A 19,482-nucleotide genomic window follows, 5' to 3' on the forward strand; every position below is an offset into this window, starting at 1 on the left:
TTTTTGTAAATATTTTGTACTTGCGTAAATCGAAATTTACATATCTAAGTAGTGAACATAGCTTAGACAATTATAGTCGCTGTCACTATATTTCCTGAGTGTAACGCAAGATAAATATGATCAGCATAGTTTGAATGGATATCCCTTTTTTATATAATAAAAAGCTTAACTTTTAATTTTACTTTTAGCGTATAATGTAGTAAAGATTTTTTAGGAGTAGTGAAATTTAATAATGTGGTGACAACCACATAGGGCTTCTTTAAACCTGCATATCGATGATGAGGAACCCTGTAAATCTTTGTAAAGGACCCAATCTCTGGGTTTAGAAGTTTGTCAGGTAGATGGCAAATGTTGGTATAGGACGAAGATAATCGCCTGACGAAGATTCAGATAGGAAAAAGAGGTAGCCTAATGTACAGGGTGGGTGGCCCGTGGGTACGTTGGCACGCGCGTACGTCCGCGTTAGGGCGCATGATCCGCAATCGGCGGACAGCGTCTCGCGAGTCAGTTTTAGTCGTAGCTTTGGCCAGCCACCGTCTCGACCGCCTCATAAACCGAGACGCGTGTTTTCGAAAACGTTCTTGTGAGTTTTGAATTTTCTTTTCATTTGTGCCGGTGCTGCAGCCTACGTCGAACCTGCGTCCGAGCTTTTTTGGATATTTGCTACTTTTTCGAGAGCTTCGCTCGACGAAACAACCGCTCAAGGTAGACAATCGAATCACACATCAACTCATTACTGTTTAAATAAAATTTAGTTTGAAAAATATGTTTTGAACTCATATGACGATCATCTTCAGTCGATAATGCTTTAATACAACATTTTAAACAACGTAAACTGTCCTAAAATATCCCGCCAATTACTGTTGAGATCATCGTAAAGAAATTGACTTACTGTATAAAATTAACAGTAATAAATACAAAATATAAAATAAAATTTGGTTGCAAAGTAACACTTAGTAAACTACCAAGCGAGTAATTTTTCGTTCTAGCTAATAGCATTGCTAATAGCCCATGATTTTGAAAGCTAACACGTGAAATTTTAAAATTCGTTTCTCGTAAACTTTTTGATATCATTATATTTTGGTTAAAAGTGTTCGTCGAAGTTATTCAATTTTTTAATGAATCTGTCAAGCCAGGTTCCCAATTAATTACAATTATATTTTATCCTTATCAGTCCTTAAAATATGTTTAAAAAATAAAACAGTATAATGTAACGTTTCTTTCTCGTAGAACTTCTTTGCCCTAAATATAACATTTTAGTTTAATAATTACTTCAGAAAATAATAGTTTAATATATTGATTTTTACAATATCAAACTAATTCAAAAGTTAAAAATGCATTAAAATATTCTAAAAGTTCCAAATTTATATATTTTCTACATACATTTTATTGCTAGAAAAAAAACCATCAGAGCTATAAAATGTATTTCAGTTTTATAGTTTAAAACAAAATTATGACTATGTTAAGATTAGTATGGAGATGTTATTAGAACGTTAAAGTGATAATTAAATGCATAGAGTTTAGTGGGTTCGAATCCCATTCGTGACACTAACTTTTTCATCTTAACGAAGCACTTCGATAAAAAGAATAACTAATTTAAATAAATATTATAGTCAATTATGACCACTAAACATATATGGATTAATAAATACATAGAATCATCAATTATTTTTCCACAAAATAATTCAAAGCCTAATAATATATTTGATCAATTTCAAGTCCCATGGTTTTAAAAACTTACGCAGTAAAATTTTAAAGTTCGAAAGAGTTTATTGTACACTTTTTTTAAATCATTATATTTTGGTTAAAAGTGTTCGTCTAACTCATTATACTTACTGATGAACTGGGAAGCCAATTGGTAAGCCAGTTTACCAATTTATTACAACCTGATTTTATCCTTCTCTGTCTTAAAATAAGTTTAAAAAATTGAAACAGAAAAATTTAACCTATTTCTCCTATATTTTCATTAATTAGGTAAATATATCGCATATTTTTGTAATACTAAGGAAAACAATACTAATCGAAATGGTATTTTTTTTACAATAATGAACAAATACATATTTAAAAATGCATTTAAGAATTCATAAAGTACCATATTTGAAGAATTCCTATATGAATGTTTTTGTAAAAGTAAACCCATCAACTATAAACCGTATTTAAATTTGAATATATATAAAAATATTAATGAAGGCATTATGATTAATTTGATGATGTAAACAGTACCTTAAGTAATAACTAAGTACATAATAATATATCAGAAGTTAACTATCAATTCTAAATATAAAGTAAAGCCAATTTCGTAAAATTTTTCATTGGTCAGCTACTGAAAAAATTAGCAATCAGTACATTATTCTGTTCTTACATACGTACAATATTCTTCAAATATTCTGTTAGTTGATATAATAGCGGATTTATTAATAATAAATAAAATTTGTAAAAAATTATAAAGTTTGATAGTTTTCTACTTATTTTCTTTGGACAAATTGAATGCTTAGTCATCTAGTTGATCAATATGTTTTAAATGAAAAAATTGAAATAGTACAATTTCAAGAGCCCTTGAGCCAGTCCAAACACTTCTAATTAATGAGTTCCATTCTTCACTGTGTTAAAAGTAGAGTAAAATGTTATTGCTTTTCAACGAGAAAAAACGCGTTTATTTTTCTAATGTTAAAAAATTAAATTTATTTATTGTACGAAAAAGCTGGTTATAATCAAACATTAATACTTTCAGAAGAATGACGTTTGACTTTTATTTATAAGTCATTTTAACATTAATTTTAAATTTTACATTAATTCGATAGGAGTTTTCATCCCTTTTACATTTTACATGTTTTTAAATAAATATTGCGTTGGATTTGAAAACATGTTGCAATTTTGATGCTGCATACATTTTTCGATTAATGGTATTGGACATTACCATTCATAATGAAAGACACGCGGCAAACGCAAAGGTCAATTTATACGAGATGGCATAATTAGTAAGAAATATTCCTTTGTTATTTTAGAACGTTAATTTTTAAAGTTTCCGATAAACTAAACGATAGTTATTTTTAATAATCTTTTATAAAATACTGCTTGGTAACATGTGAACTTAAATTTTATCGAATTTTGAATAAATTATCTTACAAAAAAAAATATAAGTATTTTTATCCAAAATCTGACAATCCTTTTTCGTAAATGTATTGAAAATGACATGGCCTATCGTTTGAATTGTTTTTTTTATTTTGGAAGGCTCTGTACACAAGTGACTTAAGCACGTTAAGGGTATTCATTCTCTCGTTCAAACAATGATAAAATATTTAGAGGGTCACTCAGCATAGGTCAAACAAATCTTCGCTATGCAGAGAAGATCTCTGACGTTAATACAAAATTTACATTATAACGTAGTTAGTGCAGTTTTAACAAAAATTGGAAATTTTGAATCCTCCATTTATGTTACACATGTTCATAAATTTAAAACGTTAGAACCGGTATATCATTAACAATTTAATTTAAAGTAATGTGTGCCAGACACAGAGTTGACTAAATCGGAGAACATTGTGCACGGTAGCCTAAGTTAAATAACTTACTGCAAGATAAGTTTAAAGCTATAAATAATATAAATCATTTCAAATCATAAGTATTAAAATATTTCTTATCAAATATTGTCTGCAGATCAAGTCGTTAACTGACGTTGAAAACTAATTATTTTTAATATTAAGCATCGGAAAGTGTTTGAAAAAATGAAGCTAGTACGTTACAACTACTAAACAAAATCTTAAAAATAGACAGAAATGTACCCAAAACACCAGGAACGGTTTTATTTAATACTGAATGCATAGAGGTTCGTCGGTTCGAAACCCGATCCGCCCGTGACACCTACTTTTCATCTCAACCAAGACCTTAAATAAAAAGAATAATTAATTTTAAAATTATTTTATTACAAATCGTGTTGGCAGTTGTATTGAGCCAATGTTGTTATTTAATAATAATAAGTTTTACCAATTTTCAGACAAAGCTTATAACATAGGGAATTCAGTAATGTTTCATTTGGATTTTAAAATAACTGCAACCATGATCATATAATTTTATAGTATATGTTTTTCTATTATTTTTATAAACAAATTCGTTTTTTTATTTGATACATTAATTGATCATCACTTGGTAATAACATATGTTAACTTGTGAAAAAGTAAAACCGAACTATCGTCAAAAAATAAATATAATCAAGCAATAAGTTTTTTTTTAAGTTTCCCTTTTATTACAAATCGTACTATAATGTTATGAATATTTGAACCATCATTATCTTTTAATAATCATGAATGCTATCTGGTTTTAAGAAACTTCCGACAATAGTCTACAATATTAAAAATATGTAGGAACATACATACTAATTTTATAGTCGATTTGGTACACCCTTTAATAGAGATAATGAAAAACAATTCTATACGTTTTCTCTATTAAAAAGTTAGTTATTTCCCTGTTTAAAACTTGCTTTAATATAATTATATGATCGTCACACTTCAATGATATATGTTTACGTATAAAAAAACAAATTGAGTTTTTTAAGTCTAACGTGTTTACGATTTGTAATCTTTAAAAAGGACCAGAATTTTTTTTGGATTGTAAGAGTATACGGGTAAAATCTTTTACCATATTTCACTATGTTTTTTATGTCCTTGGCGTCCTGGTCCTGATTTAATTTTATGGCATCATACCTAATAAATAATTAAACCCAGTTTCCTGTTTGTTTTTATACACGGACCTTCTTGGTTACGTTGAATATATTACGTACAAAAGAATATAAAATCGACAATTTGTTGTGAAATTTTTTTTCTTTAATGTATTTTAAGTTGAACATTATGACGTATTGAAACGTCCAGTCTGGGTGATCATTTTAAAATAAAAACTAAATGTATTTTTTCAAATTACAGTAATAACAATGAAACAACGTGTAAATAATGTTGAAATGTTAAACAATCATAAAAGGCATATGTTTATAAATTATGTGTTCCCTTTCTAAGTTTTTCCATGTTTTATTTGTTTAAGTAAATTAACGGTAACCCTTGCATTTATTAAATTTACTAGTCTTCGTGGTTCAATTGACCAATTAATATATTTTAATTAATTAAGGTTTTTAGTTGAGATAAAAAAGTCAGTGTCACGAGCGGGATTCGAACCCACGACCTTCGGCTAAATACGCCGCTGGTCTACCACTTGAGCTATCGTGAATTCGATCGACTCGGACACTAATTTCCCATCTCAACCCCACCTTTTGAATTTTCCTTTTTTTCCCTTGCATTTATACATTTGTGTATATAATCCCACTTTTCATCTACTATGAAAAATCTGTCTGATTTTCAACGCCATGATGATGTATTATCAATGTAATTATAAATACCAATATTTTCATTAGCTCTACAGGCATTGTAAATAAGGCGTGATAAAATACAGGTACTAAGCACTTGTATAAATCGGCATTCTGATGTTGTATCAAGGCCTGATCAATGGCCGTGATAGAAACTACTGTTATCGTTTTAAATAAATCATCCTTTAACAAAGTTTCGAAAAAGTGAAAGTGTAAATTCAAAAATTAATTCAACACCAAAGAAGATAATCTTGATTCTGATATGGAGAGTGATTTTTGAATTAAATTTAGACTGATAAAAACATGAAAACTCGGAGGTTTTAAATTAATGTGTTTTTCCAAACTGAAAATAATATTTTAAATTTAGATTTATTTTTAGCCATTTTAATAACCCGGTGTTTCTCGATGATTAACTCTTTTCAATTTTTAACTTTGCTTTTGTGAAGTCGAAACTATACTCACTGACCTGTAGATTTCTCAATTATCGTTTTATGTTTTCGATATTTTGTCAAACGCTTTTTTTTCTTTTTTTTACGAGGTTCGCAACAAATATAAACCCTCAGGGTGCCGGTATTTTTGAAAAAAGCCCATTTGTAAGTATGTCGGGTTCGAATGCAGGGCCGATGGATTCGAACCCGGGATCTTTACTTTACAGTGATGACCGCCGGTCAAATGCTGTTAATAAAACGTTTACAATAAACAGTAAAAAAGCCTACACAAACTAACCTATATTACCTACAAATATTTTAGATTTTTTTTAAAAAGTTGAATCATGAATAAATATGCATTCTATATACAACAACTAGGACATACGCAAAATGCATCGGATAGAACAAAGAATAATTGCAATCACTTTTTTCCCGGAAGGAAAAGATCCAATTGCAAGGTCTACATGTCATATGCATAGATTGCAGTTGTAATGATATCACGGAATGTAATTTTGTTTTTCTATAATTTTAGAAGCAATTGTATTCTAAGGTATACAATTCCTGAAATACTTATGAATTAATCTGTATTAGTTAGTACCATAAAATCGATTAGCTTGTTTTGTTTTTTCAAAGGATAGACTAACCCTCATAAATTACATTGTATAAAAAACTGAAAGTGTATTTCAAATATTCTGAATTATTATAAATTATATTAAAAAATGATAACGTAGGTACATGTGCAGGTTTAACAATATACCAATTATTTTTTAGAAATATGTATGATCTCATTAAATTTAATACGTTACTTAAAAGTCTTAAAAGTCTATGACAATTTTGTTCGTTATCATTTTTTCCCTTTTCTTTGCCTAACAATGTTCCTTACCGTGAACTGTTTCCTCATTAAAGCAGGAAAAAACTCAGACATTAAGGGATACTTTATTACCATAATAAAAAACCCCAACAACTAGGTTGAGCAAGAGTGTTCACCTCTAAAAAGCGAAATTACTAATAGCGTAAAATTTATGACTTAAGTTTCTCTCAGTAAAAATTAACCGACTTGAGCCGAATAAATGATTATCATCATGATAATAGATGAGGCATTGCACAAAATGATTGTACCCTTGGGAAATAAAGTTTTCCGAAAAAATAAACCTATTTACAAAAATGAATAAAGTTCATCAAACTTCCTCCAAGTTGGGAACGAAAGTTTCCGTGACCATTGCAAGGCGAAAAAACTGTCATTATCAATTTTACGAAAGTGAAATTTTCTTAAATGTAACAACAAAAGTTTCACTTGGCTAGATGATTCTGTTCGCGTTTTCGTCTTGTAAGCAAAGTATAAAACTTCAGCGTAGAAAGTTTATACAAATACAATATTACAATTTGAAACAATCAAAACCAGCCTTTGCCACCCACGTACGCAGTGTGCAAACACATTCAAGTATGAGCACAATTGTTCTGACAGCTCGTTTTGTATCGTGCTCTACTATTCTCTCAATCGACATAGAATTTTTGTTTTAATTTATTATTAATAAAAGGGTTTTTGTTTAAACTAAATAAAGCTGAAAAGGGCGGGTTAATGTTTTCTCTCGGGGGTGTATTTCATCAACCCTTTATGCAGATCGAGAGCCTTTTGAAACACCTGGCCTAAAAACCTTAAGACTGGAGAACTCCAATCCGAGCCAAGTTATTCGAAATGTCCACAATAATAGGCTTTTACAGGAAGGCAAATTGTTGCCAACCTAAACATAGAGGGAGAAAGAGATTCCGATATGCATATTTATGCAATGTGGTTACTCACTCTTTAACCTTCACCTTGTAAAAGTAGAAAGTACTCGTCTATGGGAACGTTACTTCCTCATTTAGTTGTTCACAAACAAAATACAATGAAAAAATACAACATAATAAACAAAACTGGAGCGATTATATAAAGCTTTAAAAAAGTAAATTTGCAAGTGCAATATATAAATAAAGATTAAAATTATATATTCACATTAATCCAGCTAATAAAATAAGTGCATTAGTATAATTGGTGATAATTGATTGTTAATAAAAGCATAATTAATATTTCGCAATAATCAGTTTGTTTTGCTGGGCTTATCAACTCTGAAATAAAATTTTACCTTTTATCTTCATTATTGCATTTATTAATCAAAACCAACTTCCACATTTTTGTTAAAAAGGATTTAACGTGAGAACGGGAACCCAACAAGATTTATAAAAATTTCTCTAATTAATTTTATCTTTACAACATATCATAACATTCACATTAGAAATAAGTAAATTAAAAAAGTAAATTCTTCAAATTGTCTATTATACATAATTTAACAGAAGTAGGCATGCACTGAAAATCCAGAACGACGGACACCATGATACCAAGTGACCCCTCACACCAAAAGGTTACTACATTTATTTAGTTGCAAAAACATTAGCCGTAACTCAACCACCATAATAGAGAGAGTTTAAGAAAAATAAGGAAAAATACTAAACAAAGTAAAAATATTCCTACCTCTGGGCAACTAAATCCGATAACTCTATTATTGAAGGAAGCTGCTAATGTTGAGGGCTCTGAAGGCAACGAACACGCTGACAAATTGGCAAAAAAGGGCTAGGCCTTATTCCATTTGGACAAGTACTGCAAATTTGCAAGTTCCAAAGCATAACAATAAAAATTGCAATATTGGATATACAGAACAAATTGGTTGTGAATGCGAACAGAAACTCAATGAGACATAAAAGACACATGACAGAATGAATTTTTTTTTAAAACTATTACACCATATTTTCACCTCAATGAAGCCGACTCATTGTCAAAAATGTCTTTCTATACCGAATTCCTTCCCCACCCCTTCAAAATTCAACGTTTATAAACATAAAACAGCAATATCTGACTGGCACTCTCAACGCGCCACCCAAGAATGACATCTACACAGAAAACAAACACTTTGAGTGAGTACAAATATTTTGATTGAGTTTAAAATTTCTAGCATTGTATAAAATCAATTTTTCCACATCCTACACGTATTTGTATAATTTAAACAATGTTTATAAATCCCAGGCCCTGAAGATGACCTCAATAAAGATCGAAACGTTGGCACAATAAAGAAAATGTTTTTCTAAAACCTACGTTACACCAGACCTCATCTCACAATCTCCAAATAATTAATAAAACATCAATATCTCACAGGCACTTTCAACTCGACACACAATAATGACACATCTGCACAGAAAACAAACACTTTGAGTAAGTACAAATATTTTGAATGAGTCTAAATGGCAAGAATGGCACAATTACGCAGAAAACAAACACTAGTAGAAATACTTTGATTGAATATAAAAAAAATTTTATTGATTGGAAATAAATTTTTTTGCATTGTATAAATTCACTTTTTTCCACATCCTACATGTATTTTTTAAATTTAAACAATGTTTGTAAATCCCAGGCCCTGAAGTTGATCTCAATAAAGATCGAAACGTTGGCACGATAAAGAAAATGTTTTTCTAAAACCTACCTCACACCAGACCGCATCTCACGATTTCCGAATAATCATCGACTAACGGTCACTAATCACCACACATTTTTTTAAACAGTGAACAGATATTCTCTCTCTCTCTCACTCTCTCTCTCTCTCTCTCTCTCTCTCTCTCACTCACTATCTGTCCCTCTCTCTCCCTATCTATATATCTATCCCTTTCCCTATTCCTAATACTACAACAATATCTCAAAATAATTAAATAGGGAGGGAAAGAGAGAGAGACAGAGAGAGAGAGAGAGAGAGAGAGAGAGAGAGAGAGAAAGAGAGTGAGAGTGTGAGATAAAAAGAGTGGGAGAAAGAGAACTAGTGATAGCGTGAGGGGGGAAATAAAACCTCTTTTTCTTTTGCACTTTCCCTCTTTCCCTCTTTCACACTTTCTCTCTCTCTCTCTCTCTCTCTCTCTCTCTCTCTCTCTCTCTCTCTCTCTCTCTCAATAAATAAATAAATAAAATTAATAAATATTTCACTCCTTATGAGTATATTAGTGTGTATTATTGTAATATTTATGTGTTTTAAGTAAAATTGAATGCATTTAATTTATAAGATTTTCATATTATTTTTTATTTTATGTATATTATTTATAACAATCAAAAAACTACAAGAAATGTTAGTATATCTATTAAAAACAATTTATCCTTGTAATAAAACCTCTGAAAAACATTCGCTCTTAATGTTATGTGTATATTTGTAAGAGAAGACAGTATGTCCTATAATGTATACAAAAAATAAAAGTTCAGTTCAATTGTCTTTCTCTCTCACTCGCTCTTTCTCTCTCCCTCTCTCTTCCCACTCACTCACTCACTCTCTCTCTCTCTCTCTCTCACTCTCTCTCCCTCTCTCTCTCTCTCTCTCTTTCTGTTCACTCCCGATTTAAATATTTTAATATTATGATGTAGGAATAGAGAGACGAAAGGAGATATAGAACAGTATATAAATAGAGAAACAAAAAAGAAAGAAAGCGTGTGAAAGAGAAAGAAAACAGTGTTGTAAATAAGAGTTAACTTCAACAATTAAAATTATGAACTATTTAAAATTGAAAAACTATTAAAACGTGAAAAATATGTGATTATAATCCTGCAAACAAGGAATTGTGTAATTCAAATGAATAGAGAAAGGTAGAGCAAACAAGTAAAATAGTCTACAATATTAACGCATTTAAATCCTTTGGTAATTTCTTATTTCTGCGGAAACTAATGGATATCAAAATGATTAAAATAAATAACTTTCGAATATAAAATCGAAACATAAGGAATATTTAATTTAACTTTCTTCTAGTCTGATAATTACACAGTTGGATTAAGGTTTTTCTCCAACCAATTAATAATGTTTTATTTTAGACTTTTTCCTTTCAATCTGAATAGCGTGTTGTACCACCTGCCGCCTGATCTCTTCTCGTGTAGAACGAATTCAATCCCTTTTCTTTTCTAAAATAACTTTCTTGTTTACGGATAATCGTTAGAACGAACTGCTTAGGCTCTTGGACATTTTTGACTTAACCGGCCTTAAAATGTTAAGCGCCTGAAACAACATCGGTGGACAGAAAGGCCAGTCATTATCATCTAAACGCAAAATCACTGCATGTTCGGCAGGCTTCGAGATTGTTTTCCCAACATATTTCATCGGTTCCTTTACGAAAATTTAATGACGGCGTTCTCCTTTGTAGGAAGATGTACAATACCAATAAACACAACCAAAAGCGTGATGGAATATTCCTGGAAACAGTTTATGTTTGTTGGTCGTAAAACCGCATTCCTAATTTCCTTGAAAATTTTGATTCTCTTTTTGGACAATTCGACATGGGATTTCTAAGGGAATATATATGCATTAAATTTTTATTAGACTATTATATATATTTTTTTAAATCGCCACCGCCTTTCTAGAAAGAAGATACATAAACAGTACTATGGTTAAGATGTTAATAAAGCTTTATGCTTTATCTCTCTGCATAATTTTCATCATCCCAATGACTCACGGCAATGTTCAACGCGCAAACGCGAATAAAGCAATAAGGCTAAATTGATTATCGAAAAACTGTCAGTCCACACTCGGAGACAGTTCTATCTGGGCCAATAAACAAAAAATTGAACGGTTTACGTACTGATACTATTTTCTCGGCGTGTCATTTTATTTAGATAAAAATCTAGAATTTTTTGACACAGGAAAATCTTCATTTAATTATCAAAATTATGTTAATTTATGAAATTTAACAGACTCTCACTTTGTGGTTTCTGTTGGTATATTTTTCTTACCAGACATAAGGTACTTAATGGAAAGGATCCAATAAGAAGTTATTATTCTTGAAAAGAAAATCAGAGCAATCACACCAATTACACCAATTTTCATGCAATATTTAATAGTTGTATTTTCAAAAATCAATCAGTAATAGCATTGAAAAGAAAAATAATAACACAATAAATAGTAAAGTATAATTAAACAACATAAATTGGCACTTTTGTGTTTAATTTTAAACAAGGTAAAGCATTTTATTTATTGTTTTATATTATTATTTTTAGTGTTTTTTAATATTAAAGAAATTCTAATTCATAAAACTAATTGATAAACTCATTCCATTTTGGGCAAAGAAATATTTTGCTAGTGTAATCTGAATAGTTTATAATTAATAATGTGATACAATGAGAGAAATATGTCTTTTCCTCTCGTTTAATATATTTTGTAAAATTATTTATTCTGTAGCATACATGGCTATTAAACTTATGAACTCTTGATCATTGTCGGTTCGTTTCTTCGGTAAATCGCGTTTCGGCTTACGCCATATTAATAATAATAATATTAATATAGCTCACGGTATTAATTCAATTTACAAAAATGTTTAAATATAGAAATATATAATGTATAAAATGTGACAATATAAAAGCGAAACTAAGACAAAGGAAAAAATGCCTTAAGTGTGTTTCATATAAACATATTTATAAAAAACCGGAAGTTTGCAATATTATTGTGAGTGGTTCACCATGGTCTTTCCATGGCTAAAGAAAATGTAGAAAAGACGATAAAAGGGGTTAGTTTACCAAATGAGTAATCTTCATATTTACTATTCTTAAGTAAATCCGATATTAAAAATGAGAGGATTAACATTTGTTTGTCTTTGGTTTGATTTTCTATTTTGTTTTATCCAACTTTCAAGAATATATCGGTTACTTTAATTAAAATTAATAAATTACTAATATCACTTTTCATTTTTGAGCATCAATTTTTTTATTATTATTTTTTTTAAATAATGGCTTTATGTGCTTTTCTGCATATTAGCCAATGCCAGACTATATATTATGCGTATTCCTATTGGGGGGAAAGGTATCGTGAAAAAAGGCCAGAGGCGAAGGCGGGAATTGAACCCACGACCACGGGGTTCTACGAGTCGAGAGACTTTCACGCTAACCACACGGCTACCGCGGTCAGATTTATTTGTTATTTGTGTGGGATCTTTAATTTTGGAAAAAGTGTGTGAATCGTTTTATAGTTTTTTTTCTTTCACATCCTACATGTATTTGTAAAATTTAAACAATGTTTATAAATCCCAGGCCCTGAAGATGATCTCAATAATGATCGAAACGTTGGCACAATAAAGAAAATGTTTTTCTAAAACTTACTTCAGACGAGACCGCATCTAACGATCTCCAAATAATCATTATATATTCTGTTTTGTCTTTCTTACTGATCGGCAAAACGGTTTGGAATCTCCTGGGTTTTTTTTTTGGGGGGGGGGGTTTAAACTGATAAACATATTTCTCTTTGATACTATTATAAGAGTATTGATTTGTAAATTATGAAGAAAAGGGCAATATGGATTTTGAAATGTATATGATGTTTATGTCTCTTTCTGTTGTGTCTATGTTGATTTATTTTAACTTATTGGAATGGATGTAATTTATTAGCGTGAAATGAAGGAGTTGCTTATAACTCCGCCTCGAGGAATGTTGAGTGCTCTAGGGTGAGTGTGTGACGTTTGGAGAGTGAAAGCAAGTTATTAGCGAGAATGGAGTGGGTTCAACCCCGCCTCAAGGAATATCAAGTAGTCTGAGTTGGAGTGAATGTGACAAGACGTACATGTTTGTGGTGATGTATGTATTGAATGATATTCTGTATTTGCCAACCTGAGGTACAAACGAGGAAAACCTAGCCTTTTAGTATATCAACCTAGTATACATCTAATAGCAGAGAGTCAGTAACCAGATAAAGATGCTTGAATGGCTGCACTTTAAAACAAATTACGCGCGAAAAAACAGATAAAGAAGGAAAACAAGCAGAGAACCGGCGATGACCTCACCTGTTTGCCTGCCCAGAAATATCCTACATTATATACATATAAAATCATATAAAATCCCGGGAGGTTTTACGATTGAAGCACGACATGTTTAAAAGCTTTTTTCCTCACTTGGAAACGAGTGAGACCCCACTGGAAATATCGAGGTAGCATTATTATTACTTGAACGGCGTAATTGGCCTGAGAGTAGGCAAGGCCGGTATAAATATGTCCTTTTACGACGAGTCATCTTCACTTTGGACTTTTTTCTTTCTTCGCATACTTTTTAAAATGGTAATACAAACAATTACGGATTCCATTAAAATTGGCACACGAGGTGAAAATATAGTATGAGAAAATATTTTTATTATTTGTTAAATGAATATTAACGTTGAATGGAGATAGTTATAATTTATAGATGGTTGGTTTATAACTTGTTGTTGGTAGAGAATAAATCTTGTGATAAAACTAATAAAATACAGTAATAAAATGGCTCCTTGATGGCTATCAGTAAAATAAAACCGCTGAAAATAAGATATTGGAATGTCCAATAACAAAAATAGCAACATTAATCCTTAATTATTTATAAACTAACTTCACCGGGACACATGTGAAATATTATTTATTTAGGATTAAAGATAATGCAAATAAATAATTCAGCTTTAGTTTTTATTCGCTGTAATAGATTCTTTGTATACTTCCTCCATAACTATCAATATTCTTACTGTAATTCATTAAGAAAAAATATTTTTCCTTACACTGTTCCACGATATTATTTGATACAATTAGATTAAGTTTTGACAGATTTGTTTCATAATTGGATTGCACAGTTTTGGCATGAACAGCGGCCTATATCGATGGAGGACTTTCAAACGTAACAGTAGTGCTCACTAAGGCCTAATTTTGGTTAAAAGAACATCGGAAATACAAACAAGTATATACGTGCCCCCCACCCCCAAAAAAATAAGATCAAAATGGTAGCAGGAGATGCTTATATTAAAATTACTATTCAAAATTTATACGACATAGAAAGTCGGATTTCGTGAAAACAAAATAAAAACTAAAATTAATTAATTAACCCCGTTTGATTACATCTTAATATGTTTAAACGAACACGCTTTTAAAAGTTTATGTTTTATAAACCACCCTGATATTATAAAAACCTTTCTATTTGTTTAAAAGCATTTTGACGTTTTACAATGAAAACGGCAGATTAAAAACTAAAAAAATACTATTTATGCTAAAAGAAAACGCGAGAGTACATGTTTTATGTGTTTTTAGGTACATTTTAAAAGGGAAAATCATTTCGAGTTCACAGGAATACTTTTAACTATAGCATAACTTATAGCGACTTAACAGTGAAACGAGAGCTTTTGAGCTCAAGCAATAATCAAAAAGATGTTGGCGAGTTAAATTCTACACACATTGCCTATTTGCATAACTTTAGTGCTTTGATGAAAAACAAAAAAAAAACTACCTCATGGTTGAAGTAATTCGACCGTTTTGACCAACTTCTCTAATGACTTTTAACCTAGCAAAATTGCTAAATCTTTAAAAAAATGTGCATCGAATCAACTAAGGATACATTTTGTGTTAAAAAGTTTTACTACGATGTTTCTTTTTTCTTTAAAAGATTTGATCTACGCTAAATAAAAAAAATTGCCTCGTGACTAACTACGCAGTACTCTATAGATTGTTAATTGCTCATTAATAGATTGTTCATTGATGAAGATATTTTGTTATATTGTCGCATTAAAAACATGGAAATGAACTTCGAAAAATATAATTGAGAAATTATTTGGGCATAATTTGAGCAAATATTATTGATTCAATATTGGTTAATTTTCGTATAGTAGAAAATGCAAATTAATTATTATCAAATAACTTCTTTCAATTACTAAATCTTTATGTAAGGTATTGAAAATGGCAAACAGGAGGGAAAATTCGAAAGGTGGCTGATTAGCAGCGTATTTAGCCGAAGGTCGTAGGTTCGAATCCCGCTCGTTACACTGGCTTTTTATTTCAACCAATACATAAAGATTAAGTAATTGAACTAATTATTATTATTAAGCTATATAACTCGCAACAACAAATATCTTCCGTCTAGATGAACTGCACCAATTCATAGTGAGAAGTCTATTTATTATGATTGTCAATTTTTTAATCTATTTTCTCATATTTACGCCATTGGCTTGTTGATGTTAACTTTACTGGATATTATAAACCTTTTAGTTCGATCTGCTCGACAATCATTAGGACGATGTTTATTTATTTAACTCACTCTAAACGGTTAAGTTTTGGTGAAGATGGCCATCTGTTTAGATTTAGTTTCATGATGTTGAGAAACTTAAAAATGACATTTGTTATAAATTTAAGATTTTTCAGACTGTAAAGTTTTTTCGATAATTACATAGTAAATATATTTCATAAGTATGGTTTTTGTCTTTTGCAATTGTACAGTGCATCTATCAAATCCTGGAAAAACAATTTTGTCGGAGAAATGAAGGCGTACCAAATCAGCCCTTGTGAGCAAGTTCTAATGAATCGTAATGCTCTGAGATGTTGGAACCTTACGTTTTACGACAAAATTACTACCTCTAAAGTGAAAAAAATATTGTGAGAAGGGATGAAAAAACCTTTGTTGTTATTTAACGTGTACAATCAGTGCATTTAATCAAGCTGGTGGGAGAGAAAGAGGTAGAGCCATATCGTGTTGTCGTTGTGATTATAAAATAGAATATATATTTTTAAAAAAAATATAAAAAAAATCTTATAAAAATGTAGAGGTGGGATCAGGACAGTTGTTTCAGGTCTTTGAGATGAAATAAAAATAACCACAGCAATTAAATACAAATGAACACCTTTTTTTTCTACTTTTTGAAAAAATACAAATGAACAAAACAGAATAAATTCCCTTTTTTAAAATTAAAATAAAATAATACAAATAAGTATCTTTTCTATTTTTAAAAATGAACAATACTGATTAAGACCTTTTTATAAAAATTAAGAAAACAAAAAAACATTGTGCCGGCAATAATAAAGAAAATCAATTGACAAAAGTGAACAAATGAAAATAAAATGTTCTCTGGACAAGTGATTACCTTGCAGCTCGTTGAAAGTCCAAGCCAAATAGTTGTCGAACTCGTACGAAGCCGGTTGTGCAGTCCGACGTCCAGAAAGATCCCTTCCCTCCGTAAAAAAAGGCTGCTGAATCCAGAAAACATCCAATTGTCGTCCCCGGGGAAAAATAACGAGAGCGCAAACCACATAAAAAGACGAGCCACCTCTCTCGTCGCCAGGCGTTCCTCGTCTGCCGGAGCCGCCGCGCATCAAGCGAACTCTCGTGCACTCGCGCTCCAATTTGAAAGTGGTAATATGATAGAGAGAAGAGGTAACAGACAGACAAAAAACAAAGAGGGCAACAGTCGAAAGAAAGAGAGAAAGTGAGTGAGAGAGAAAGAGAGAGAGAGATAGAGATAGAGAGAGAGATAGAGAGAGAGAAAGAGTGAGAGAGAAAGAAAGAGAGGGGGAAAGAATGAGAGGATGGAAACAGACAGTCACAAAGAAGAAGCGCCTGAAGAAATAAGCAAATAACAAACGACACGGTTTGATAAAATTTATTTCAAAACATGCTAAATCAGTTTTCGATACATATTCGATACATACGTTACAGCAATAAAAATGTGTACTGTCCGAGAATCTCCACGAAGTCGTGGTTTAAGTTTACATTCCGCACAGATGTTGTCAATCCAAATAGTTGTACATTGAAAAGTTACACCAAAAATACCAGTACTGTACATCCCTGTAATGAGTTTAGTATTTTTTTGTTGTACAATTCCGTAAATTTTGTTTGTTTTGTTGAAATGTATAATTAGTTATAATATTATATCTTTTGGAGAAGAAGTTCAGTCCTGGTTGATATGAACATACCATAGACACGCTTGAATGCCTGACCATCCATCCTACCTACAGGTGTCACTCCAGTTTTATAAAAAAATTAAAATTTTGATACAATCCTTCCTAACAGTTAAAGGAGATCAAATAGAATTTCAGTTTGATTAAATCGTCCTGATTGGTCATGTGACAGTACAGGTTAAAGATACTATAATATCTTAAAATTTTATCATTTTATTCAATAATGCCCACGCCGTTGAACAATTAATAATTTCTTTACTGTGACAATTCCAGTTCAGAAACCAACCACAAAAGAAAAGGAGGAGTAGTTTAAAAAGTAAATAGTTCAAAGAAAGAATGTAAATAGTTCAATGATTTTGGTATAGATGTGACATTCCTGTAAACAATGACACTAGATTCAGGAAACCTTTTTGCTACTTTTCCGTCGACCATGTCTATTGTGGGTCGGCATGTTGGTGCTATGTCTTTTTTTGTTAGATATTATTTAATGCCAAATGTATGCCCTCAGTCAAATTGTGAATAATTAAAATTAATGTAATATTGTGTCCTTTTTGAAATGAACAAAGAATCATTAGTTAAAATATTAAATTACTACTGCTCATTAGAGCGAGGTTGTTAATATTCAAAAAACGTTTAACAGAACATAGAAAGCAAGTCACGTAATAAGCTGCACCCTTTATCATTATCCTCTAACTAGCAAGTTGTAAAGGTTGAAGCCTAGTAAAAAAGGAAGTCAGATGAAGATAGATGACGAAGTAAATCCTTTTTCCCAGGACAGTTACTCTATTGCTGTAAAATTTAGAACATGTAAATCGGCACGGGTTGATAAAATTTATTTCAAAACACGCTAAATCTGTTTTCATTGTTCCGCACGTTATAAAAAAGCCGGTGAATCCGGCAAAGTAAATTGTTCGGTAGAGCTGTTAATTTCGAGGGACCCGTCCAGAAGAAAAATGGAATGGGGCGCCCACTGTTCGAATTCGGTTAATCGATGTCGTCCGCTAACGTGTTGTTTTCAGTTGGTAAAACTGCATGGCCGCGGTTGTAATTTTCGAACTTTTCCTTCTGTTTTCTTCACCCTTGTTTTTTCGCCTCTTCCGTTTAACCGCATCGCCCTCTGTTATGCCGACGACCACGCGACTACCAGCCCTGGAACCTGAAACTTAGCGGATTCTCTGCTTGTCTGAAAACGACGAACGGTGAATTAAAATTATTTCCGTTGATTCTTTCACCCCCTTTTTCGCAATTGTCCCCTTTCTTTTTAAGTTAATATTTACACATTCCGCTACATATATTTAATGGTCCTCTGGTCAAGCGTTTAGCTTTATTTATTGTTCGCACAGTTAATATTCGAACCTTGTTAGTATTATTCGAGCCGGTTGTACTACCCGAAAAACTATGAACCACGACTTGCCATATCGTGTCGTCATGTTATTTATTTATTTTTTCGTTAAATTTCAATTTCGACTAGTTAATAAAAGTTTTAAGTCTTATTCACTTTGGGAATAAGTTAAAGGTTATTGCAATTTGTTTCCAGTGGTGGTGTCTTAAAGAATAATAATAAAAATAATAAATAGATCAATTTAATTTAAATATTTGCAAAGCAATTTTAAGCTGCTTTTATTGTTTTCTTCTTTAGTGTACAATCTACTGAAAGTTACAACGATAGAGAATTTTAATCACCTATGTGCCCGTGTCGGTCGCTTCAAAATAAAGTACTAATTTCTCAACAGTTTTCCTGGTTTTCTCAACAACCAAGATGGAGAGAAGTTTAATAGCTAAAACCTTTCTGGACAAAGGTAACGCAGAATCCTAGTTTATGAATTACCTTCCCGGCTCCATCCGTACGAGCTGATTTGTCCCATTGACGATGCGGGAGGAGAGAGATTCATAGAAGAAGCGACTGAAGAAATAAGCAGATAGAAAACTAGTGCGAGAGGATACATAAAAAAGGATTGCAGTAAATAAGAGAGTGTGCAAGTGCGTGAAAGAGAG

General features: G+C 31.2%; 1 protein-coding gene across 4 annotated transcripts in view; it reads left to right on the forward strand.

Annotated features, from left to right (window-relative positions):
* Nucleotides 1–501: 501 nt before the first annotated feature.
* LOC106669294 (octopamine receptor beta-2R) overlaps nt 502–19,482 on the forward strand; it is a 293,096-nt gene continuing 274,115 nt past the window's right edge. For all 4 annotated transcript variants that reach the window (XM_014398660.2, XM_014398662.2, XM_014398661.2 and 1 more), the window contains exon 1: nt 502–705. The gene's annotated coding sequence lies outside the window, so the exon portion shown is untranslated. The remainder of the gene's footprint in view (nt 706–19,482) is intronic.

This window comes from Cimex lectularius, unplaced genomic scaffold (assembly GCF_000648675.2).
Source record: "Cimex lectularius strain Harlan isolate CLEC.00 unplaced genomic scaffold, Clec_2.1 scaffold35, whole genome shotgun sequence".
Classification (NCBI taxonomy): Eukaryota; Metazoa; Arthropoda; class Insecta; order Hemiptera; family Cimicidae; genus Cimex; species Cimex lectularius.